The sequence below is a fragment of the Prionailurus bengalensis genome, chromosome E1 (genome assembly GCF_016509475.1).
Source record: "Prionailurus bengalensis isolate Pbe53 chromosome E1, Fcat_Pben_1.1_paternal_pri, whole genome shotgun sequence".
NCBI lineage: Eukaryota > Metazoa > Chordata > Mammalia > Carnivora > Felidae > Prionailurus > Prionailurus bengalensis.
The window spans coordinates 20,379,514-20,406,308 of NC_057347.1; the positions used below are offsets into that span (position 1 = coordinate 20,379,514).

The window sequence follows — 26,795 nt, forward strand, 5'->3', positions numbered from 1 at the left end:
GGCCTGTGCCTCCCTCTGGTATTACTGGATCCTGACAGCAAAGTTCTTCTAAACCATGACAACCAACCTACTCCTTGGAAACACACCTAAAATAGGGACAAGGCCCAAGCGATATACGGCATTTCTGTAGTCTGGAATGAGCGTTATGACAGTGACATTAGAGCAGTTTTCCTTTAGAGGCTGACTCTCTGTGATAAAGGCCCACGAATTCCCACACAATCAAGAACAAACTGAGAAGGAGTCTGAGGAAGTGAAAGAGGAATTTTCAATGCCTCACAGAAGCCGCTTCTATGTTTGGGAGGCAGAGCTTGAAGGAATACTTAAATATACATAAGTAGTGAAATGAGTGGCCAAAAACTTAAAATGATTTGGGGAAACGTGAATTTGCAGAGATATGGGTGGTGATGACTTCTTTGTCCACAGAACCCTAACCAGTTGCCCTCGATGAAATAAATCCCGATTTCCCTGAAATATTCCACATATTCATGTCTAATAAAAGGTACATATCCTCCATGAACAAATAATTTTATGTTCTGTGGTTAAAGGACATGTTAATTTAAAGTGGTATCTTGGGCTCCTGGGTGTTTCAGTCGGTTAAGCGTCTGACTTCAGCTCAGATCATGATCTCGCTGTTTGTGGGTTCAAGCCCTGCGTTGGGCTCTGGGTGGACAGCTCAGAGCCTGGAGCCTGCTTCAGACTCTGTGTCTCCCTCTTTCTTTGCCCCTCCCCCGCTCATGCTCTGTCTCTCTTTCAAAAATAAATAAAACATTAAAAAAATTTTTAAATGGTATCAAATACATTATCTTCACAGGGCATCACCCACTTTTTGTCTTGACTCCCATCCCACATGGAAAGCATGATTTTGTCTCCTAATGGTGAGCAGAAACCACCAGACCTATGGATCTTTTGGTTTCCCATTGGAAACCAGAAGGAAAGAGTTCTGTCCCAAACTACCCTCATTTCCTGGAGGCCTTTCAAATGTCTGATGTGAAGATGAGTTAAAGCACTACGGGGTTTGGAGGGGACATCTGAGAACATCTCACCTGCAGGTGAGACCCCGTTACCCAAACCGACAGCAGACTCCCAAGGGACTGGGGCACGGAGCAAGATGTGAGGCCGAGACGGGGAGGGACAGGGGGAGGACGGGACAACCTGGTACAAAGCCGGTGTGAGGCTAAGGGGCAGTGTGAGGATGCTAAGGATAGGGAGACCCAGGAGAAACCCGAGCAGGGGTGCAGAGCTCCTAAAGCCAAGTCCGATTTATGCTTCGCGGCTGAGGGGGTCCGGCCTCACCTGTGCATTCTACCGAGCAACATCACGCCGCTTGATGTCCTCACTCTCTCGGGGTCCCCCGAGCCTCCTGGACAATAGCCGGCCCTCACACCACGTCCCCTGCCCATCCGCTGCATGTGAGAAGGATGGCCCGGAAGAGAAGGAAGGGAAAGAGCAGGCAGGACCAGCAGGGGAGAGAGGGGGTGAGCACAGGGGTGGACCCCTGTTATACTCCTGCAACTTCATTTTACAGACAAGGAACCGGGTGCAGGGGGATGGTGAATTGTGCACGATCACTGAGGTGGTGAGTGGTGAAAGTGAAACCCTCACCCGGGCTTCTGCTCTCCGATTCGGCACCCATTCATCCAGTCTCTGGGAGGAAAAGGAAGCACCGGGTCTCACCAATAACGAAAGGGCGAAATAAATTCAAATCAAACGCAGAAAAAACTCTCCACAGGAAACTGAGGAGTCTCTAAAAAACCAGTCCATTTAGCCTCTGTGACAAATAACGGAACTGGGGCAACTGAGCATCCACACTGCCAGGCAGTGTGCCCTGGGCAAATTTCTACACCTCTCCAAACACACGCTTCCTTGGTCATGGAATGGGGATCACAGTTGTATTGCCCTCATCCAGATTTTGTGAAGATCAAAGAGTCATGAGCCATGGCAAAGAGCTTTCTTAGCACAGCGCCTGCAGCCTAAGCACTTAACCAGCGTCTGCTGGTACTATTATTATGATTACTACAGGGCTGCTACAATCGGGGATAAACCTGTTTCCTTACTGGAAAAAGGCCATAAAAAAAAGTCTGCTGGTGCTTTTCTATGCATGGGAAAGTATATCTATTGTTTGGGGAGGGGGGGTACTAAATGGGTATATTTTTAAAATTCCCCATAATAATAATAATAATAATAATAATAATAAAAGGATCCTTTTGCTTTTGTCTTGGTGGAGCAGGCTTCCTTCTGACATCAACTTTTTCTTCTACTGGGGAGAAAGTCCCAGTCTCAATTTCACAACTGAAAAAAAAAAGGGGTTTCTTAGGAAAGTGTCATAAACACCTCCACCCTAACGGGCTCAGACTATGATGGAAACCACGAAGAAGTGACTTACTTCTGTATTTCATGACTTTTGTTTTCCTTAGGAAGTCACCTGGACCTGGATTACAGCTGAGAAGAGGAACTCTTAGTCTGAAAGAGCTCAGACGTCAACGTGTTTTTTCCTCCATCTGTAAAATGGGTACAATGAGGTTCACGCAATTTGTTCGAGTGGGGAACTGCAAGCTCCCGGTGTTATGTCCTCGGCTCCTGGGGTGATACACCTCTGATCACTGATCCAATGGCCCAAAGACAAATCTCCCTCCCTCTCTCCCTCATTTCTGTGGCTATCTCATTCAGAAACCCAGCTCCTCAAGAATTTTACATTCCTGGTTATTTTTAGACTCATTTAGTTTGTTCAGACACGGTCACCACATGGCATGCAGCTGTGGAAAGCAGCTGCTGTGGTTTGATTTCTAGTCAATATTACTTGACATTTCTTGTCAGGTGATTTCTAAAATTTCTTTCTTTCTTTCTTTCTTTCTTTTTTTTTTTCCCCCGGGGGATCTCAAGACTTTTCCCCTTGGATTTTGAGGTGCGACATCAGAGCTGTGCATCTGAGAGCCTGCTCCAGGCTGGGGATGGGGCCAGAATCCTGCTAGAAAGGAATATTTCTTTCTATTCTCAGGACCCAAACTTCTCAGCCCCAGAACACTCAGGTCCTGACAGCTTCCTGAAGACCCTCCTCTCAGTTTTGTGCTTTGAGTGAGGGGCTGCTGTCGCCTGGTCTCAGGAAGAAACGAGGAAGGATGAGGCAGGTAGCTGGCCTGCCAGGAGCCTACCTCAGTGACACTAGCTACCATGTACCAGAGGCTGGGTCACTCCGCTGAGGTGAAAGCCGGACTGGATTGGCTGCAGGCTTCCTCCTGCTCCCCCTTAACAGCTTTTCTCCCCGACAGGTGCTTACCTGCCTTTCTCTGGCTCACTCAGCCATCAGTCTCTTGGCTCAGCCCATAACCCCATCCACCATGATGCTTTTGCCTTTAGGAGTTTTGCACATTCTGTTCCCACCTGGAAGACTCTGGGTCCTTTTTCCAGACCAACGCTATTTCTCATTTGATTCTCAACATCAGCATCCCTTGGGGAGCCTCTCCCGATCCTCTAAGACAGGGTTAACTCTCTCTTTGATGCACTTAACACCTCGGACTGTAATATTTTTATTACAAACAGGCCTGTTTATTCCTCCAGTCTCCCCACTAGACTCTAAACTCCTGGGTGGGCTCAGGTCTTCTCCACACTTGCACCCCCACTTCCCAGCCCAGCGTCCGGCCTGGCATACAGCAGGTGCCTGGCAAATATGTGCTGAATAATGTTCCAGGCTCACCAAGAACTCCCTCCTCCTTTTCTTCCCCCCCCCCCCACAGTATTTTTTAGACTGTGTCGAATTCTTTGTTCTTCAAATCACTTCTGTAATAAGCTTTCTATTTTATCACGGCATCTATTCAAGTCAAGTCCTTTGTCAGTTCTGAGTTTGAAAAAAATCTTCAATTCTGCAGGTACGGACAAAAACGTGACGCCGTGTCTGACACAAACGAAAAGTGAAAATCGTGGCTGGATAACCTGAAAACAGCTAGCGACATCTGTATCCTGGCCATCCTTCCTCATGAAGCCTTCGTTTTTGTGGGCTGGTAAGTTTTGACCCTTGTTTTTAAGGTGCGGTTATTCTCGACAAGGAGACAGCATAGGTTTCCAACTAGGAGAGAGTTCTCTCAAGAGAGTCCTTCTTACAGTGGAGGAAGTTTTCAGTTACATACGGTCTCCACTCGCGTCCCTTCTCCCCTCCAACCGTGTGCTTTAGGCAGACAGGAACGAACGCACGAGCCACGGTTATCGGGCGGTTACCTTCAGCAGCACTGCCAGCTTCTCCACAACTACTTTGTGCGAGATGACGTTCCCCAGCCCTCACTGCCGTGAGGCGTTTGGAGGTGGGAGTGCACACAGCGTGTACCACGGCGGCACAGCCCTCTTCTAACCGCAGCTCGGCAAATTCAACGCTGGGCCGCAACAACGGCCAGAGGGACGGGGTCCCCGCACACACAGGGCTTCGGAGTGGCCCCAACGGCATCTGAAGCTGGGCCTGGTGCTACCAAAGCAGCCCCGGGTCCTGGCAAGAGGACCGGAAGGGAGGGGACGTGCGGCCATCCGAGGGCCGTGCGCAAGGAGGCAAACGTCACGGAGTGTCCAGCCTGCTGGGGACACTGCCGGGCACCATGGGCTATAAGCTGAGGGTCTTCCTTCTGTCCTCGGTGACTTTACGGTCTAGAAATATTGACAGGAAGGCAGAGGCAAGACATCTCGCACAGCAGTCGAGGCTATGCAGATGAGAAACAACCTGATTCTTGTGGCAACAGCACTGGCCTGGGCGGGATCTACCCCGCTTAAGGCTTATACCTCTCCTGCCCTGGCCCCGGCTGATGTTTGTGGGGAAGAAGGGCTCGCCTGACTGGAGGAGAAGCAGGATACCAAGGACCCTGTTGCTACCACAGGTGGCAGAGAGTGGCTGGGTGACGTGTGCTAAGAAGCTGGTCCCCTCAGATTAAGGAAGTCAAAAGGGAGAGGAGCTGGCCCGTATAAAAAACTTGGGGACACGTGTCTGGGAATGATGGGGATGGGTGGTATGGCAGGCTGAGTAGCGGCCCTGCAAAAGGTATCCACATCCGATTCCCTGGAACCTGAGAATGTTACCTCACACTGTAAAACAGGACACTGCAGATGTGATTACATAAGGCTCTTGAGATGGGGAGGTTATCCAGGATGATCCAGGTGTGCCCTAAATGCCATTGCAAATGTCCTTGTAAGAGAGGCAGAGGGAGATCTGACACGGACAGAAGAGAGAAGGCCACGTGACTGCGGAGGTAGAGACGGGAGCGATGTGGCCACGAGCCAAGGGATGCCAGCAGCCCCCAGCAGCTGGAGGAAGCTTGGAATGGATTCTCCCCTAGGGACTCTGGAGGGAGCTCCGTCCTGTGGACACTCTGATCTGAGGTCAAAATCATTTCAGTGATAACGACTTTCGACTGCTGGCCTTCAGAAATGTGACAAAACAATTTCTGTTGTTTAAGTCACGAAGTCTGTGGTCACGTCTTACAGCAGCAATGAGAAACTTAAGATACAGTTTAGATGTGCCACTTGATGAAGCTTCTGATTCAGTTCCCACAGGCATCGTGTGCTGGGACCAATAAGAGAGAGGGACAATCATTTCCTATTATCATATTCACTATGTAGAGCCAGCATCAAAATTCTGCACACATCCGCACACACGTGCACGCACACACATGTGCACATATGCGCATACCCCTCTCCTGGATTTGAATCAGCAACCGCTCTCATCCAGCTTTGCAGTGTTAGGTCATTTCTGAGAGGAATTCATAGTAAATTGGAACAGGTAGCTGTGAACTGAGAAAAAGAATCATGAAGGAATCGCGGAGCCAGGGGTGGGGGGGGGCGGTGCTCCCAGAAGGCATCATGGACGCACAGTGGAGACAAGAGTGGGAAGCAGAAGGCAAGGGCTCACTTTAGAGGAGCAAGCAGCCTGGACAGAGGGAGCACCGCCCCCACCCCCTCAAGAAAAAGGAAAAGAGGAGGACTTCTTTTGCAGTTCTAAGAAGATGCTCTGTCAAGGAGAATTTATAGGGATAAAGGAATGCCTGATGAGTTTTCTTTCTATTTGAAACTCTTTTGTAGGGATAAGTGTTATAACCTTGGGAATGGGATTTACTTGAAAAAGAGGAATATGGGAACATTGCAGAGTGCGCTGTGTGAACGTGGCCAGGACAGTGTGGTGGGAGGGGGTGCTGCCTTTTGGTTGGGGGGCAACTTTGGGCTCCTGCTGCATTTTAAAGGCGGGAGGTAGGTGCCTTTAGCTTAAGGAATGATTTTGGGTTTGGGATGCTGAGGTGTTTCTGTGGTCCTTGTGAGGGAAGACACAGAAGGGGCACAGGGGGTGAGAAATCCCCCGGGTTGAGAGAAGAATGCCCTGTCTGTAGTTGTGGCACCATTCCGAGAGGCTCTCCAGAGACAAGGCTCCTGACTATAGAACAGGTCCTATGCCATCTTCTGTCACATCAGCAAGCTTGGGGAACCAAGCAGCCTTCTCGTTGCACACTGGCTCCACAACGTCAAGAGCTCTCCGACGTACCTACATTTCAACAATAGCGTCTGGAGTCCCTAATTCATTACTGGTCAGCATCACCTAGTGAACATTCACAGTATCCACAGCACTGGAGGTTCGTGAGGGTTTACAGGAAAAGTGGATGGCACAGGTCTCTCTATTCTCCAGGAAGAAACAGACAAATACAAGTAAATCCAAACCCAAATGAAAACACAGGTGACAGGTGTCTCAGGTGCTGACACCAAGAGGAAGTAGCAAAGAACCCAGAGGATCTGTATTCACCGAGCCCCCATTTATACTGTATCTGTGGTCTTGAAGAGTCACAGAACTGCTTTAAGTCTTTCTAGCCATCTGTAAAATGGGTTTACTAGAATAACAAATGGCTCAGATTGTTAAAAGAGCTAAATGAGATAATGAATACAAAAGCCATCTATCTATTTATTTGATTTTATTTTTTCGTAATCTCTACACCCAACATGGGGCTTGAACTCACAACCTCGAGATCGAGAGTCACACGATCCACTGAGCCAGGGGGTGCCCCTGAAAGCACTTTTAAAACATTAACTGTGGTCTTAACATATGTTACAATGTATAGCATAAGGAAATATTAAGAAACTTACACTGAGGAGGGTAGAAAAATGATAGATGGTTAGTGTAGTTCCAAGAATATCATAATTTCCTTGTGACTCATCAGGACACTCTGGGACAATAATTAGAGCTATCGCTCAAGAGAAAAGAACATCCTGATATTGAGCATAGTCCACATGGGGGTTGGTCTGCCCCCTTCTTTTGGTGCTGTCTTCTTTCCCTTTGGAGAACTGACGCACCCCTACTCCAACCATGGGCGCAGCCGCCCATCACAGCGCCTCACTCCCCGGCCTCAGGGCACGTGATCTGGACCCTACTCCCTGGCCTCAGTGCTGGAGCCAGGGTGGAGGGCACGTGATCCAATGTGGGCCACTCACAGACTTTCCTTGGAGGATTCATATATTTGAATGAGGCGAGCTTTCCCCTTTCCTTTAGGTTGCTATGCTGGCATAATGCAAGCCTGGAGCGGCCTGTGGCCGACAGTTCCCCTGTGTAGAAGCAGCCTGTGGTAGGACAGAATGAGGCCAACACACAGAGACTGGGGAGTCGGGTTAGGGGAAGAAAAAGGATCTTGACAGCAAGCAAGTCCTTAGTGCTAGTGCTTAAACCCCCAGGGTCCTTCACCTCCCAGTTCCTTCCAGGATATTCAATTTCGGGTTTCAACTGGTCACGTCATCTGAAAGAGTTCTGATTTATATAGTGGGCTTACTCGGCGATACTACATAAACCCCGACGAAGGGCAAGTAAGAATGTTGTTGGAAAAAGATTCTACAAAGGTCATTGTTTTCCCGGAAAGAAAAGTGGGGGGGGGGGGATCAGCTCAGCATTTAGAGATATTAATCCCCAATTTTCTAAACCTGGCTCAGCACTAACATCCTTGGGTATTAATCAAACAAAAAGGCCATGTGCATGCATTATGATGCATGCCAGCAGAAGCATTCAGTGAAGGTTTGACCAGATTATTTTAATACCTGACAAGCACGATCAGCATAGGGGAGTGAATTCAAAATATACACAGACGGTAACGCTGAAACGTGCAAGAGAGTGACTGGGACAACGTTTAAGCTTCTGGAGTATTAAGCACCAGATACTATATTTCTTCTGGTTTGCTTACCGAACAGGGAAAATTCGTGCCTCTACAGTAGGATCAGGAACCACAAAACGGTACTTAGAGGTGACTGCACTTGAAGCTTATACTTGCTGTCCGTGGTTACCTCGCTGCCCGGCTGCAGACTGCCATTAGCAAAGAGCCCAACTGGTGTGGAGTGGGATCCAATCCGTTGTGCTCCTCTAGGAGGAGAACACTCTGGAGGTCCCGCACTGCACCATCCCTGCCTTCAATATGGCCACTGAGAACCGCACGGACAACTTCCAGTCTAAGTGCTGAGAAGGCAGCTGTCTGGAGCAAGTATCAGAGACAAAGGAAGGATAAAAATGTGAATGGTGTTCTGACCTCCATCTCCATTTTATTGATCAACCAGGTACATTCTGCCTTCTCCTGAGCTACTACGAAGTTTCTATTTGCTGTTAATTGTGACCACGAAGTGACAGGAATTTAGGAATTAAGAGATTGCTCACAGCAAATGAAAGAGTGTAGAGCCAACATCTTATGATGACCCAAGGCCTTAAAAGGGGTGCCCAGAGTGGGATACTTGGGTTACTTTAAGAAGCATAGATGGGAGAATATTAAAAGTTGAGGACAACCATTATGAGGTGGCTAGTGTCACAAAAAAATTTTTTTTTGGTCTTTTTTAAAGTTTATTTTTGAGACAGAGAGAGTGTGAGTGGGGGAAGGGCAGAGACACAGGGGGAGAGAGGGAGAATCCCAAGCAGGCTTCATGAGGTCAGTGTGCAGAGCCTGACGTGGGGCTCAAGTTCATGAAACCATGAGATCATGACCTGAGCTGAAATCAAGAGTCGGACGGCCCAAACCTTGGACTGAGCTGGCTTCTGGACACCTCCTCTTGGGTAGGAGGCCGTCGGGGTTACTGTGCAACCACTCGCCCAACTGCTCAAGCCTGATGCCTCCAGATGCTCCTTGACTCCACCTTCTTTCTTTCTTTCTTTCTTTCTTTCTTTCTTTCTTTCTTTCTTTCTTTCTTTCTTTCTTTCCTCTTTCTTTCTTTCTTTCTTTCTTTCTTTCTTTCTTCCTTCCTTCCTTCCTTCCTTCCTTCCTTCCTTCCTTCCTTCCTTTCTGCGGCAATCCTGTAGATTTTTACCTTCTAAATCTCGTCCAGAACCACCTTTCCTCCCTTAATCCTTACTGCCACCTATCCAGACTTGCACCGCATCTCACCAAAATTCCCGTAACAGCTTCCTCTCTGCTCTCCCTGCCTCCCAGCCCCTCTTCAAGCTGCAACCAGAAGGATCTTACTAAAACACGAATATGTGAGTTACAAATCTGATCTCTTGCCTGAAACCCTCCTTCTGTTTCTCATTGGCCTCAGGAAGGGGTCTGAACTCCTTCCAGTGTCTCTGGGCCCTGCTTCCCTCTCCAGTTACGGGCTTGTCACTCTCTGCCCAGCTGGCTCAACTATTTTCAGTTCCTCCATGCACCAGGCGCTCTGTCCCCTGCTGGATTTCACACTTGCTTTTCTGTTTGTTAGCACACTCTTTCCTCTAAGATCCTTCCCTAGTTGAAGTTTATGCTAAGGAAATAATCTGCAATGTCAACAGATACTTACTACAGGATGCTCACAATATAATATAATATAATATAATATAATATAATATAATATAATATAATATCCTGCACATATAACAAAAAATTTGGAAACTTCCAAAATGCCCAGAAAACACAGAGCATGAACAGGGCAGGGAGGCAGAGAGAGAGGGAAACCCAGAATCCGAAGCAGGCTCCAGGCTTTGAGCTTTAGCACAGAGCCTGATGTGGGGCTTGAAGCCAATAGCCGTGAGATCATGACCTGAGCCAAAGTCAGATGCTCAACCGAATGAGCCACCCAGGCGCCCCCAGAAAACACATTTTATAAACGATTTTAAACATTTGCACAAAGTTTTGTGTTAATGGGAAATTACTCGAGTCATGTAACTTTCCAAAACTTCATAGATATTAAAATAAGAGTGCAGGGGTGTCTAGGCGGCTCAGTCAGTTAAGTGGCTGACTTTGGCTCAGGTCATGATCCCGTGGTTTGTGAGTTCGAGCCCCGTGTCGGGCTCTGTGCTGACAGCTCAGAGGCTCCAGGCTCTGATTCTGTGTCTCCCTCTCTCTCTGCCCCTCCCCTGCTCATGCTCTGTCTCTCTCTCTCTCTCAAAAATAAACATTAAAAACAATTTAAAAAGTAAAGTAAGAGTGTAGTTATTTTTGCATGACAACATTATTGGTGATTTAAATTTTTTCTTTAGATTTTTTTGTTTTCCAAAATTTACCCACGAACATGGAGCAATTACTTTCATAATCTAGAAAACACACACACACAGTTTTTATAGCTTTGTATCATTTTTAAAAAGAACATCTATGAGCAAGGTTATATGAATGTAGATGTAAACAAGGTGAAGATCCCTTTTCTCAGGGAGAATGTGGAAAGTTTAAATCCTTAACTAGGACGGTATCTAGAAGCTTTCAGTGAGTCCTGCAATAATCTGTTGCAAAGGGGGAAGTAAAAAAACAAAAACAAAAACAAAAAAGCCCAACACGGCTGAAGAGTTTGGGGGAAGTTTCTGCTAATGTACCACGGACAAATGCTAGGGCTAATATTAACTCCTCATTTTGGGACGTGTGTTTCAGTTACTGAAAAAAATCCCCCCCCTTCCTTTTTACCCCCTGTGGATATGGGCACACGTTTTGGTGGTGTTGAACCAACCAGCTGGAGGGCCACAAGAAGAAATGAATGGAGTGAGCAGAATATGGTGAACTCTCCAAATCCCCAGCTGCGATGCTTCAGTCAGCAGGGAACAACAGGTGTCGTCCTTGTCAGTCTGTGTGACCAACTACAGACAGAGAATGGAAAGTTAACACACAGAAGTTTTTGTTCTCCAGAAAAATGAAAATCATTCAGCCAAGTCCATACAGCTGTATCTCGTGGCCATTTGCGATCTGTTAGTCTTTGCAAAGTAACGGGAGGCATTTAGTGTGGGCCTGAGAATATTACATACAAGGGGGAGTTTCCCACTGAAATAAGAAGCATGGATGCTGTTTCCATGGAAGGTTCCTGTCTAAATTAAATCTGGAGTTTAATCCACAAGCAGTGGTAGAAGAAAATGGTATACTTTTGGGAAAACAAGACAAAACTTTTAGCTTACACAAAGATGGCATTTTAAAGCATAAAATGAAAATACAGCAACTTTTGCTCACTTGACTGCTGATTAAATTTTCACTTTAGGGGCGCCTGGGTGGCTCAGTCGGTTAAACGACCGACTTCAGCTCAGGTCACGATCTCGCGGTCCGTGAGTTGAAGCCCCGCATCGGGCTCTGGGCTGATGGCTCGCAGCCTGGAGCCTGCTTCCGATTCTGTGTCTCCCTCTCTCTGCCCCTCCCCCGTTCATGCTCTGTCTCTCTCTGTCTCAAAAATAAATAAAATGTTAAAAAAAATTAAAAAAAATAAATTTTCACTTTATACGCTGTGGAAAACGGTATGGAGTGTCCTCAAAAAGTGAAAAATAAAACTACTCTCTGATCCAGCAATTGCGCTACTAGGTATTTACCCAAGGAATACTAAAATACGAATTCAAAGGGATACACGCACCCCTATGTTTCTAGCAGCACTCATTACAACAGCCAAGATATGGAAGCAGCTGAAGTGTCCACCGACTGATGAGCTGGTAAAGATATGGTGTACCCACAATGGAATATTATTCAGCCATAAAAAAGAATGGAATCTTGCCATTTGCAACGACATGGATGGAGCTGGAGAGCATAATGCCAAATGAAATAAGTCAGTCAGAGAAAGAGAAATACCACATGTGGAATTTAAGAAACAACACAAATGAGCAAAAGGAAAAAGAGAGAGAGAGAGAGAGAGAGAGAGAGGCAAACCAAGAAACAGACTCTTAACTGTAGAGAACAAACTGACGGTTACCAGAGGGGAGGCTGGTGGGGGCATGGAGGAAATAGGTGACAGGTATTAAGGAGTGTGCTAGTCGTGATGAGCACTGGGTGATTAAGATGCAAACTTTAAAAAGTGTTTTTAAAAGTGAAAAAGATTCACTTTCTGACCTACCACAGAGCATTTGCTGCAAAGCATATAGTAAATAACTAAGTAATCGAGTAACTAATTTAACAACAAAGATCTCAGTCTCTTTGAAGGGAGGGAAACAATACATTGTGCTTATACAGTATTTATATAAAAGCCTATAACATTGAGATAATACCTTTGGGGATCTCAGAGTGTTTCCCTCCAGAAGCAAGGTTGTAGCAACTCGAGGGGGGAAGGGCAAATTTCTTTCTTACACTTAACTCTCTTCCTGCAGTCTGTACTCAGTCCTGAGAGGCAGAGCCCAGCGAGAGGCAGGGGAGCAGAGCGGAGTTAAGGTCTCCAAGGCTACAGACTTGGGTTCTGCTATTTTCTGGGCCTGGTGCAAATGAAATCACAAGTCATAACTTGATGAGGGGAAACAAAAGAAGATCCTAATGTGTCAAGTCATTTAAAACTGCAAACTGAGTTTTATTATTGCAGCTGGATAAAATGAGTAGGCTCTTATAGGTTTAGATATTAAAAGGAACCATAAATATGGATGTGTGGGTTAAGTAAGTGATGAATCGTCAGGCTGGCTTAATTTCTCAGATTTTTTTTTTTAAGTTTATTTTATTTTGAGAGAGAGAGAAGGTGTGAGCAGGGGAGGGGCAGAGAGAGAGGGAGAGAGAGAGAGGGAGAGAGACAGAATCCCAAACAGGCTCCGCACTGTCAGTGCAGAGCCCAATGTGGGGCTCGAACCCACGAACCGTGAGATCATGCCCTGAGCCGAGATCAAGAGTTGGACGCTTAACGACTGAGCCACCCAGGCGCCCCAATCTCCAGATTTTTATTTATGCATTTATTTATTTGTTTGTTTATTTATTTTTAATGTTTATTTTGGAGAGAGAGACACAGAGAGAGAGAGAGACAGAGACAGAGACAGAGAGTGAGCAGGGGAGGGGCAGAGAGACAGAGAGACACACACACACAGAATCCAAAGCCGTCTCCAGGGTCTGAGCTGTCAGCACAGAGCCTGGCACGGGGCTTGGACCCACAAAATGTGAGATCATGACCTGAGCCAAAGTCAGACGCTTAACTGACTGAGCTACCCAGGTGCCCTCAATTTCCCAGATTTTCATATGGATAATTCTAAAGGCAAGGCCAGTTTATTAGTTGCTTAGGATTACATGTGAGTTGGAAAAAAAAATGATAGTATGAATAAAGAAAATACTAGTATGCCATATATATTTCATTATCAAGTTTGAATTATATCTTGGAATCTGATCTGGGTCTGATCTGTAGAATTTCCCACTTGACACCCTTAAACATTGGCAATGTTCCAACAATTGTTACTGACTTCTTTTAAGCTTCATTACTCAGGATTTCATTTTGGTGGTTTGAAAAAAAAGTCCCATGAATTGCATCCTTTCACAGTTAGAAATCGAAGGGTTCACACTTCTTGTCAGCAGGAAGTGGAGGTTGGGAAGAATTCTATTTTTGGAGTTGAAAGGCCACCTTTGACCCAGAAATGTGCGGTTGGATGAAAGCTGTTTCTCTGTTCTGTCTTACTTGATTTACCCAAGAAATGGAGAAACGTACAAGAGTACAACTTCAGCAGACTTGTTTCCTCTTAGGGCTCTGACATAGGCCCATATCAACCACATCTCAAGAATTTGAGATTTTCAGGTGTTTATTTTGGTCTTGTGTGACCCATGTAACAGTCATTTAAATTATTCAAAAGCTTCCAAATTGAAATCCTGACTGTCTTCCAAGATATAAAGGTCAGAATTTATTCTTCTAAGTCAGGGGATGGGAAAAAAAAGGCCCATGGGCCAAATCTGGCATACTGCTTGATTTTATTAAAAAATTTTTTTTTAATCTTTATTCATTTTTGAGAGAGAGACATAGCCAAGCAGGGGAGGGCAGAGAGAGAGAGAGGGAGACACAGAATCTGAAGCAGGCTCCAGGCTCTGAGCTGTCAGCACAGAGCCTGATGTGGGGCTCAAACCCACAAACTGTGAGATCATGACCTGAGCTGAAGTCAGACGCCCAACCAACTGAGCCACCCAGGTACCCCTACTGCTTGATTTTAAACAAAGTTTTATTGGAATACAGATATGTCTGCTATTCATTTACATATTATCTATCGATGCTCTTTGTGCCCTAATGGAAGAGTCAAGTACTTGTAATAAAGATTGCATGGTCTGCAAAGCCTAAAATATTTACTATCTGGCTCTTTACTGAAAATGTTTGTCTACTCCTGGCCCTGATGAGAAATTGAGGAATTAAAGAGAAGGTCTATAGAAATAGTGACGTTAAAGAGCAGGCGCTACAAATGCCAGTATCATAAATGATTAGTTTTGGGGGCGCCTGGGTGACTCAGTCAGTTAAGCACCCAACTTTGACTCCGATCATGATCTCATGGTTCATGAGTCTGAACCCCATGTCGGGCTCTCTGCTGTCAGCACAGAGCCTGCTTCAGATCATCTGTCCCCCTCTCTTTTTGCCCCTCCTCTCTTGCTCTCTCTCTCTTTCAAAAATAAGTAATTTTTATTTATTTTTTTACTAAAAATTTTTTTTTAACGTTTATTTATTTTTGAGACAGAGAGAGACAGAGGATGAACAGGGGAGGGGCAGAGACAGAGGGAGACACAGAATCTGAAACAGGCTCCAGGCTCTGAGCGGTCAGCACAGAGCCCGACGCGGGGCTCGAACCCATGGACCGTGAGATCGTGACCTGAGCCAAAGTCAGATGCTCAACCGACTGAGCCACCCAGGCTCCCCTCAAAAATAAGTAATTTTAAAAAAACGTTTAGTTTTTAGAGTCTAATTACTTCATATAATGGCATGAGATGTATCTGTGACAAATAAAGTCTTTTTAAAAGTTTATTTATTTTTAGAGAAAGAGAGCAAAAGAGAGTGAGCACATGAGTGGGGGAGGGGCAGAGAGAGAGAGAGAGAGAGAGAGAGAGAGAGAGAGGGACAGAGGGAGTCTGAAGCAGGTTCCAGGCTCTGAGCTGTCAGCACAGAGCCCAATGTGGGGCTCCAGCTCATGAACCGTGAGATCATGACCTGAGCCGAAATCAAGAGTTGGACACCTAACCGACTGAGCCACCCAGGTGCCCCTGAAACGAATAGTTTGGACTGAGGGCCACTAAGTAACACAGGTGTCAGGAGAGAAAGAAATGACTCCATAGGGAAGGAAATGTAATCCTAGTATACTACTTGGCACCAAAAGAAACAATGTTTATAAAATTATAGAAATATAAATCCTAGTTAGGGGTTTCAGCTTTAGAGTCAATCATCAAAGTATAAAACAATGTAAATATTAATGATGTAAACCTGTAGGTGTCAAAAGTTCAAGCAGGGACAGTTACATCTTCCTCCTTTGACACGGTGGTTGGTTAAGAGAGGTCATGTCTGAAGTTGATGGAGCATGAAAAAGAGATTCTTGTATGTTTTTGTATTTCACCGATTCCAAAACTCATACTTTTTTTCCTGGCCTTTAATATCTTTGAAACCGGAATGCTCCTTACTCTTGGCAATACTTTAATGTTTCTTTATTAAAAAAATTTTTTTTAAATGTTTATTTTTGAGAGACAGAGACAGAGCGCAAATGGGGGAGGGACAGAGAGAGAGAGAGACAGACAGACAGACAGACATAATCTGGAGCAGGCTCCAGGTTCTGAGTTGTCAGCACAGAGCCCGACGCAGGGCTCCAACTCACGAGCCATGAGATCATAACCTGAGCCAAAGTTGGACACTTAACTGACAGCCATCCAGGCGCCCCATTGACAATGCTTTAAAAGTATAATTGTTTCTCAAAAATTAAACTTAAAAAATAAGGTATAATTGTCAGCATTATTTTTCCTTGGGGGAATATAAAATAGTGGTGCATCTTATAACAGATGGCATCTTACATCTGATTATATGGTATTTTGAACTGTAAAAGCAACAAAGAATAAACCGAAGGTAATGAAAAAACTAACAATAATTGGAAGGAAATAAACCATCATCTTTTACAGTCAAAGGTCAATCTTATGTCTAAATATGAGAAATTAAAAAGATGACAGTATAGCATGTTGTTCATATATTCATTTTATTTCATTTTTTTTTTAAAGATTAAAGTAATGTCTACAACCAACGTGGGGCTGGAACTCCCAACCCTGAGATCAACAGTCCCACACTCCACAAACTGAGCCAGCCAGGTTCCCCTTTCACTTTAAACCCATCCACTATTTGATTTTTTAAAAACCACATTGTATTAGTTTCTTGCAGCTGCTGCAACAAATTACCACAAAGCTGCTGGTATACATGCATTCTCTCCAAAGGTTCTGGAGGCCAGAAGTCTGAAAGCAAGATGTCACCAAGGCCACGTTCCTCCCAAGGCTCTAGGGTTCCCTGCCTCTGCTGGATTCTGGGGGCTGTGTCACTCCAACCTCTGCCTCTGTCCTCACCACCCCATCCTCTGGGTGTGTCAAGCCTCCCTTGGCCTTTCTCTCATAAGCACATTTGTGGTGGCATTTAGGACCTGCTTGCATAATCCAGGGTAATTTCCTAATTTCAAGATCCTTAATTTAATTATATTTGCAAAGACCTTTCTTTCAAATAACTAATACTCACTGGTTCTAGGGATTAGGACATGGACATATCTTTGGGGGCCATTATTAGCTTACCCATGCATTAGTTTGATTTTTTTTTTTTTTAAATTTTTTTTTTTCAACGTTTATTTATTTTTGCGACAGAGAGAGACAGAGCATGAACCGGGGAGGGGCAGAGAGAGAGGGAGACACAGAATCGGAAACAGGCTCCAGGCTCCGAGCCATCAGCCCAGAGCCTGACGCGGGGCTCGAACTCGCGGACCGCGAGATCGTGACCTGGCTGAAGTCGGACGCTTAACCGACTGCGCCACCCAGGCGCCCCTAGTTTGATTTTTTAAAAATATAAATCTTGGGGCGCCTGGGTGGCTCAGTCGGTTAAGCATCCGATTTCAGCTCAGGTCATGATCTCATGGTTTGTGAGTTTGAGCCCCACATCAGGCTGTGCCGACAGCTCAGAGCCTGGAGCGTGTTTCGGATTCTGTGTCTCCCTCTCTCTCTGCCCCTCCCCTGCTCACGCTCTGTCTCTTTCAGTCTCTCAAAAATAAATAAACGTTAAAAAAATTACAGAAAAATTATAAATCTTGTCATTCTACAACTTGAAGTCCTTTGGTAGCTACTCATAACTTCTAGGATCAAGTTCAAATGATGTATTGGTTAAAATTAGTCTCTACACCAAAAGCACAAAACACAAGAGAAAAATAGATCCACTGGACTTTAAAATTAAAACTTTTTGTGCTTTAAAGGACACCATTGAGAAAGTGAAGAGACAACTCAGAGGAGTGAATATTTGCAAGTCATATCTTATAAGGAACTTGTACCTAGAATATACAAAGAACTCTTTAAAAAAATTTTTTTTAATTTATTTTGAGAGAGAGAGAGAGAGAACGAGAGAGAGAGAGCGCATGCAAGTGGGGGAGGGGCAGAGAGAGAATCCCAAGGAGGTTCCACGCTGTCACCTCAGAGCCCGATGTGGGGCTCGAACTCACAAACAGTGAGATCATGACCTGAGCTGAAACCAAGAGTCGGACACTTAACTGACAGAGCCACCCAGGTGCCCCAGGATATACAAAGAAGTCTTTGAGCTACATAATAAAAAGATACAATGATTTAAAAATGGGCAAAGGATTGGGGCACCTGGGTGGCTCAGTCAGTTAAGCGTCTGACTTCAGCTCAGGTCATGATCTCATAGTTCATGGGTTTGAGCCCTGTATCGGGCTCTGGGCTGACAGCTCAGAGCCTGGAGCCTGCTTCAGATTCTGTTTCTTCCTCTCCCTCTGCCCCTCCCATGCTCGTGTTCTCTCTCTCTCTCTCTCTCTCTCTCTCTCTCTCTCTCTCTCTCTTAACATTAATAAATTTATAAATGGGCAAAGGATCTAAATAGACATTGCTTTAAAATGATATAAAAATGGCCAATAAATCCATGAAAAGATGCTCTACATCATTAGTCATCAGGAAAATGCAAATAAAACCACAAAGATACAGTTCATACTGACCAGGATGGTGGTGATAAGAAAGACAGTACCCAGTGTTGGTGAGGAATAGAGACACTGGAACCCTCCTACACTGTTGGTGGAAATGTAAAAGGGGTACACCTGCTTCGGAAAATAATGTGGCAGTACCCCATGAAGTTAGACACGGAGCTACCACACGACCTTGTAATCTCACTCCTAGGTATATACCTGAGCAAAATGAAAACAAGTCCACACGAAAACTTCTACAGGAATGCTCACAGCAGCATTGTTCATAATAGCCCCAAAGTGGAAACAACTCATACGTCCACCAACTGACAAATGGATAAACAAAATGTAAGTATATTCATACACTGGAATATTATTTGGCAATAAAAAGGAGGTACTGACAGGACACACTGCTACGGCATACGTGGACCCTGAAAACATGATGCTCCGTGAAAGAAACCAGTCCCAAAGGACCACATGTTATACGACTCCATTGGATGAAACGTCTCGATAGGCAAATCTATAGCGACAGAAAACAGACTGGTGTTGCCTGGGGTTGGGTAGGGGTTTAGAGGGAATGGTGTGTGGGGGGTGACGGTCAAAGAGTATGGGCCTTCTACTTGGGGCGAGGAAAACATTCTAAGTTGATAAGTGGATCGTGCACAATTCTGAACGGACTAAAACCCACTGAATTGTAGGCTCTGAATGAGTGAAGTGAATGGCCTGTGAGTTACAGCTCAGTGGAGCTCTTCATGGCCAGATAGACAGTCTATAGCCTCAGAGGGTCCACACTCCAGTCCCAGCCCCAAGAGAACGTGCAGGTGGACAAGAGAGGGCATGCGTGCAAAGCCTTCACAGTCTCTGGCACGAGGTAGATCCCCTACACGTGCAGCCGTTACCCACCTGACATTTGAAGCTTTATAGCACTCGGCCCCTGCCGATCCCTGGCCCCCTTCCACCACTTCAACCCTCCTTTCAGGCAGTCTCCACACCCCCTCCCACCCCACACGAAGTTATCCTTAGAGCTCCCTGAAACAGCGTCAGCACATCCTGCTCTTACTAGAATGCTCCTTTCCCCCTGCCTCCCCCGGCTAATTCCTCCTTTCTTCCCCTTCCGTTTCCTCAGCTTTCTCTCTTCCAGAAGCTTCCCCCCTGTAGGCTCCTAAGACCGCCCTATCCTTGGCTCCGGGTCAGCCGTTGTTTCTCTCGGCTCCCACAGCTGCCGGCACACCTCTGGATGACGGCGCTTACCATTCTGGATGGCATCTGTCCACCTGCCTCAGGTCTCATTCGTCTTTACGTGCTCAGGCCCAGCACAGCGACACAGGGTAAGGAATGGCAGTGCCGAACAGCCACCAGGACTACACAGACTCATCGTAGCAGCCGGCAGTCTGGCAAAAGCTCTCCTAGGGAAAGGGGAGGTTTCCCCCTCGCTCTCCGGACTGGAGAGCTCCCCTGTTTCTCTGGCACAACTGCTCTGGTGCCCGGGCTTACGTGCACGGGTGTGCAGACTTGCCCCAGGGCCCGCTTCCCACAGAGTGGCAGGGAAATGGGGCACACTGCCTTTCCTGTGACACCGGTCAAGCCCTCTCCAGCTGTGCCCCTGTGAGTTTATTAACACTTTACTGACACACGTGTTCAGACGTGTGTACTTAACGGGAAGGGACGTCTGAAGAGCACACATAGCATGATGTTTACACCTTGCAGCATATGGAAAATACGTTCGCAAAGCCTGTAGGAGGTAATGCTCAAAAAGAGCCGACAGTCTGGGGACAAGAAGGAATGACTACTTTCTGAATACTCCCCCCATCATAAGCACAGTCAGTAATCCGCCCGGTGAGGTCTGTGTGAAATGCCCCGTGACACTCAGAAGCGGCGGGTGCCCCAGCCCAGACGCATCCAAGCCAGGGTGGCATGGTGTGGGCAGCAAATACCACGGGAAACTGGGTGCAGTGATCTTTATCTCCACTCCAAGATGGATTTATCTATCCCTGAGAGTTTAAACACAAGGGCTGCCATGTTGCACGGCTCCAGGGCTGCCCTTCGTATCACCGCCGAGGTGACAGGCCCCCGTAAGATGGTGCACGGCAGTCTGTGTAGCCGTCAGAGGTGGCCTTGTTAAATCTTGATCACATACCGGGGCGCCTGGGTGGCGCAGTCAGTTAAGCATCCGACTTCAGCCAGGTCACGATCTCGCGGTCCGGGAGTTCGAGCCCCGCGTCGGGCTCTGGGCTGATGGCTCAGAGCCTGGAGCCTGTTTCCGATTCTGTGTCTCCCTCTCTCTCTGCCCCTCCCCCGTTCATGCTCTCTCTCTGTCCCAAAAATAAATAAACGTTGAAAAAAAAAATTAAAAAAAAAATCTTGATCACATAACCCTGTGTGTATTAAAGCAAAAAGGGCATGCTTATTTTCATATGGCACTGGTCTCTTATTTTATTATTTTCTTAACACTGTCCAAATTGTCCACATGACTTAATGAAACAGTGATGTATTTTAAAGGAACCTCCAAACACGAGGAGGGTGTAGTTGGTAAAAACTTGCGTTATTAGCCACATTGTAGGGCAGCATTCTTAGCAAACGCAAGCAACCTTCTCCTGTCCCATGTATTTTGTTGGTTAGGGTTAGAAAAACAGTGAAAGGCCACTGAGCTCTCAGGCACCCAGGAAAATACGATAGATGTCGTTTCTGAAAGTCAGCACCTTCGCATCTAGACAAATGAGAGTCAATGACACATCCTTCCAAGGTGTGCCAGTCAGGCAACTGCTTGTCCTTATCTTTATTAAAACACAAAAGGATCAATACTGGCACGTGCATGTCACATCCCCCTTCTATGTTCTACGCTATTCTAAGAGTATTTTTAGTTCGCTGTGATTTTCCTGTCTCTAAACTGCCTCTCCTCCTTGTAACTGTGTGCAGACTGGTCCACCGGCCTCAGGATACCTACCTGGGGTCACTGCTTAATGTAGGAGGGGGAATCTGTCCACCTTGTGAGGTCCCATTAAGTTGCACCTCCTCTCTGACCTCTTCCCCCCGAAGGCCCTGGCCTGGACTCTGCACCTCTCTTTACGCAAAGCAGATGAGAACATGGGCCGAGTTGGAGAGGATGAAGCAGAAATCCTGACTCTGCCACTTACTAACCACGGGCACCTCTGGCGAGTGACGTGGCTCTCCAGGTCTCAGTTCTGTCATTTGAAAAGTGGGGGCAACACCCATCTCAGGGGGCTCTTAGAGGGCGCAAGGAGAGAGCGCATGTAAAGCAGGTGGTACGGTGGTCACGCCCGGCAGTCAAGAAACCGCAGCACGTCTCTTTCCTTCTGAATGTATTCTGTCCCTGTTACTGGACTGTGAACACTTTGAGGGGTCAAATATTTACCCAACTAATGGGGAAATGGATGTGAGAGGAATGGAGTACCATTCTGCTTCCTGCCACCAAGGCGCTCCCGAGGAATCATGGCCACTCCCTCACTTGTGTCCCGACCTGGCCCCTAGTTGATCGACCAGACTGCGGCTGTGTTATCCTGGCAGCCAGATAGTAGATTTACATTAGCAAAGACAGCAAGGTATGGAAGGTTAATTATGATTCATTCTTATTGTGATACATTACCTCTCAGTTCAAATTTTATATGCAATTGACCAAATGAATGACACCACTGATTTCTGATGGTATCCAGGTGATTGTGTTTTTTGTTCCATATTCTCTCTCTCTCGCTCTCTCTCTCTCTCTCTGTACGACACTGAAGAATGGAAGTAGGGTCACAAGCTCCCCCCCCACCCCCCACTTCTGTTTGTATGCTCTGTGAATTTAAGGTCTGTTTCCTTTTCCTTAGATTTTTCTAAACGACATGGGATACTGGGGCGGTACGGAAGCCCCTGGACTAGATTGCTATGATCATTAATTTCATTAGGCTGGATCAGGGCGAGCTTATAATGAAGACTCTCGGGATTCTCACACTCTCAGAATAGCAGGCACTGAGGCCCTCACAGACCACGTGGCTGCACGTTCAGGCACGGATTCCCTCCCCTTGGCACGCCCGCCTTGCAACACCCAGCTTGTCTGCGTGTCGGCCCTGGCTGCATGGACAGAAATGGCTCTCCCACTATGGATTTAGGCACTTTGGGGGCTGAACAGGAGCTCATCCGCTCTCTGCTTTTCCTTTGGAATTCAGTAATGAACTCATTAAATCGCCAACTTGTTGTGACAGGAAGTCATTCAGATGCTGATGCTATTGCCATGGAAACCATCCCTCGGCTTGGAACTCTGTCTGTCTCTGCCGAGGAGCACTCTGGCTCCGTAATTACTGTCATCCCCAAATAACACGGAGCCATCACGGTTCTGAGCAAGTCCAGAAGCAGGGGCATACACAGACTCTCTTCTGCTTTCAGATGAATCCTTGTTGGTTTTAGTATTTTTAGCACACATTTCTGTTCTGTGCCAGTTGTCTTTTTCTTTCCTACATGCTGGCTCCTTTCCAGCACCTTTCCTAGAGAAGCAGACAAAGGATTTTTTCGGGGATGATAGCTGTCAGGAATACTGTTTAAAGAGAGCCTACCGCTTTCCCCAAATCTCTGTGCTTCCAAATATGGAAAAATGAATTCTCCTGCCTTTTAGGAGGAGCCCCAAGAAAGGAAAGCCAAAGTCCATTATAGTTCATATTCTATAAAACTTCAACGTTTATGTTTATGGGTAGGTCAGTAATGCCCAAATGCAAATTCAGAGATGCAACACAAAGTACATCGTGATGTTTCCTTTCCTTTGCATTATGGAGAGTCCTGTTGAGCTCTGTGCCTAAAGGCTGACCAAATCACCAAGAAGGAGAACCCATCCATCCCAGGCAGCAATCAAATCATTCTTGTATATGTTATGGCACCTGGACTACAGCAAATCTTTAAACATAACCGTCACTTATGCAGTGCCTGAGACACTGGGCCAGGCATTTCATATTCTGTTTCATGATTTAAATGAATCTGCATGAAAATCCCACGAGGCAGGTATTTTCATTCCAATTTTACAGTGAAGGAATGTGCAGCTCAAAGCAATTAGGTACATTAAATAAATGCCATACCTTCCCATACGGCACAGGTGTTACCACACCACACCTCCTGTGCTCCTGTGTCCACAGGCATCCAGGTGACTTCCACTGCCTTAGAATCATAGATGCTCAGATTAGGAAAAGTCTTTTGTGATTCTCCTTCCAACTGACACCTTCTAGGACATCCCAAGCGTAGTCTGGTTTAAGCTTATGTGTTTCCAGGGATGGAGACTTTACTAAGAGCAGCGGCATTTGGACAGCCTGGTGTGAAAGCCCCTCTTAGTCTACTCCTGACACGAGGAAAGAGCAATTACTGGCTCTTCTACTGAGCCCCAAAGTGAGAAAATCTGGCTCTGGCCAAGTTTGTCCTCTACAACATCCAGGTACAGATGGGAGAAGAGGGAAATGGGGAAGGGGTCAGAGCTATGGCTGGAGCTGGCTTCAGGCCTGAGCTGAGCAAGAAGGTCTGGGCAGGTCATGGACCGAGGTTGTTCGCCCCACAGGAGAGACCTGCTCCCTAGTGCTGGAAGGAAACTGCCATTTCGGATGAGACCATGAATGGATGTCTGGCTCTTTCTTCAGTGTCATTTTTTATTTCTGTATTTACACATCATACACACACACTCTCCACAAACTGCATAACTTTTTACAAATATGAACACCGACATTTAGAGAAAGGCAGTGAGCAGAGACCTCTGGGACATCTTCTGAAAATGTCAGCAAGGTCATGGGAGGAGTTCAACAGGGACCTTACAACTTTACAAAGCCCTATGGTAAGTGGTGTTAAAGGTACTGCTTTCTGCTCATGGGAATGAGATTTACTCTTATAAATGTTCATTTGTCCCTGCCTTAGAATATAAACTCTTCTGTGGCAAGGTCTGGGAGGTAGGCAGGTTATCTACTGTCCGTGTGACCTGGGGTACGTCTCTTTCATCTGAGTGCCTTGATATCCTCACTGGTCACGTGGAGGAGACCGTTAATTCTGTTACCCACCTTACGGGAGTACATTGAGGTTAAAATGCAAAGTGCAAAAAAAAATCTACAAAAATCTTTCTAACTTAGTATTCTACAAGAGTGAATAGTTTACAGAAAATGTAATTTAGAGCCCAATATTTACAATATGTTAGGTCAAGTCTCTTTACAGTTACCAATGAAACAAAATGATTTTCAAAGCTTCCAGCAATGATTTAAGCAATATTCAATATAAAAAATTTTCAATAGTGGGTTTTTGTTTGTTTGTTTGGTGTTCACGGTCTCATGATCTAACCTGTTGCAAAGATTAAAGCAAAATTTTCCACGCTTAATCACAAAGGATTAGTAAGGCCCCTGTAATACTGCATCATGAAAAACAAGCAGGTCACAGAGCCCAACATTTTTAGTCTTTCTGGATTTGTTTTCTAAGTAATTTTAAAAGGTACTTGTAAATACATCCTGCCTTACTTCTAAAAAAGCATCTGGGGATAGCCTATAATAAAAGGAACAGATATAATAAAAGTGAAGTCATTTAAAAAGAATCTTTTATTCAATTCACAGCCATTTCTTCTTAATAATATCTGTGAAACAGATATGAATGTAGAGTTACAAATGAGATCTCCTATAGTTTTTGATGCTGAAAATATTTTAGGCACTGTAACTAAGCAGGGAGTGGCCAGTGTCTGGTGACAAATGACTTCTGGGCGGTGGGGATCTGTGAGATGGTCTAAACTATAGGACTCAAAGAGAATGGACATTAATGTGATTACAAAATGGATTAAATCAATGTGTGGTCCATTCCCAGATCCTGTGGCTTATTTCTCTTTGGATGTAACAGCTAGTCTCAGGCAGAATATGTTAAGAAAATCGCACAAAGGGGAAATGAGTCACTTACTAAAACCCAGAAAAGCTTAGGCTAACCAGCTAGACAGAGACTCGACCATGTCTTTTTCTGCCTCTGTTCTATTTCTACATCCCGAGAGCATCACCTCATCTGAATCATGGGAGAAAACTGTTTTTGGCAAATACACGTTGGACATATGCAGACTTCCTCTTGCTCTTTCTTCATGACACACACACACCCCATATCCAGTACGCTTTGCAATGCATGTGGTTTTTAAGAAATTCAGCAGTCTCACCTCCATAATTATGTCTGACCTAGACCAACATTAAAATATTTTGTTCTCCCTGTGAGGGCAGCAGTAAGCGTGAGGTTCCACCTTTCCTTGGATGACAGCCCATTATCCTTTCCTGCTCTCTCGCAGTCCTGCTGAGAGGAGAGCCCTGGCAAAGGAACTCTGTTTTGGTCACATATCGGTACAGTGCCTAGCACATTGTTGCTACTTGATAAATAGTTCTTTCTCGAGGGAGTTGAATAAATATTTCCAGTCTCTCCTCCACTGGCTATTACTTTTTCCTCAGCTTACAAACACGTTCAGGTCTTCTCCGTTACATAAAAGACCAAAAAGGCTACCTGTTCATTTTTTCCCCAGCAGCCATGAAATGCCCCAAATTAAGATAAACTATAATGCTGGTGCCTTCTCGCTACTGCTCTCTCTCTCATCACACCCTCCAGTTAAGCTTCTTACACTGGGGTGTGATTCCCTTGATCCTCCGCAGTGTGCTATAGAATGAGGAGCCACAGAAGAAACACAGAGAATCTTCTGGGAAGATTGATTCCAAGTATGTAACTGGAAATAATTTAACACGCGTTTAAATTAAAGCCAACATCTGGAATGACAGAATGAAAAGTAGCGTTGATTATTAAAACAGGATTTTGAAAGAGACATGCCAGAGGCCGCCTCAGTGTCTGATTCTAGTAAACGTTGAGTTTACTCTGTGATGGCGAGGGGAGTTCCTTAGAAAAGCCTGAAAAGCACTGGTAAGTAGATGACTATCACAGCAGGTGACACATTAGCCTAGAGGTAAGCACTACAGGTGCTGTGGGATCTCTGAGGACAGACAGGACAATGTTGGGGAGGGATGGACAGTATTTCCTTTACAGAAGAGCTGATATAGTAGCTCTTGAAAGATGAGTGGCTAACCAGATTGGGGGGGGGGGTGGGCTATCGCTGTGGGCAGAGGAAGCAGTATGGACAGCTCTAAGGTGTTGATGGATCTGACACGTAAGAACAGGGAGTCTAACGGTAGCTGAAAAAGGAGGTGGGTTTTGACTGTCCGGTGAAGAACCCAAGTATCGTACTAGAAAATCCCAGTGCTGGAGACCATTCTCTATCTTTGAAACTCTTTTTCTCTTGGCACCTCTTGGAACATTCTGGTCCTCTGGCTTCTTTGACAGTTTCTTGGTTCCTTTGCTTATTTTTCCTCTTCAACGCCCCCTCTCTGACTCCTTGAATTCTGGTGTTCCCCCTGAGTTCCTGTGTGGCCATGTTTTTCTTCTGGTTCTCCACACAAGGACTGTTTCATTCCCTCTCGCCGCTTTGACTTCTGTGAAGCCACAGGCTTCCAAATCTTTTTCCCCAGGGCAGACATTGCATGGATATCTCCACCTGAACTGACAGATAGCCTTTCAAAAT

At 45.8% G+C, this 26,795-nt stretch overlaps 1 protein-coding gene and 1 long non-coding RNA gene across 3 annotated transcripts in view; one reads left to right on the forward strand and one right to left on the reverse strand.

Annotated features, from left to right (window-relative positions):
- MYO1D (myosin ID) overlaps nt 1–26,795 on the reverse strand; it is a 361,516-nt gene that overhangs the window by 25,961 nt on the left and 308,760 nt on the right. The gene's annotated exons all lie outside the window — the stretch shown is intronic.
- On the forward strand, nt 1,858–18,929 carry LOC122485215. Its single transcript, XR_006297816.1, has 2 exons — nt 1,858–3,995; nt 18,471–18,929. It is a non-coding gene; the product is annotated as an uncharacterized LOC122485215 (long non-coding RNA).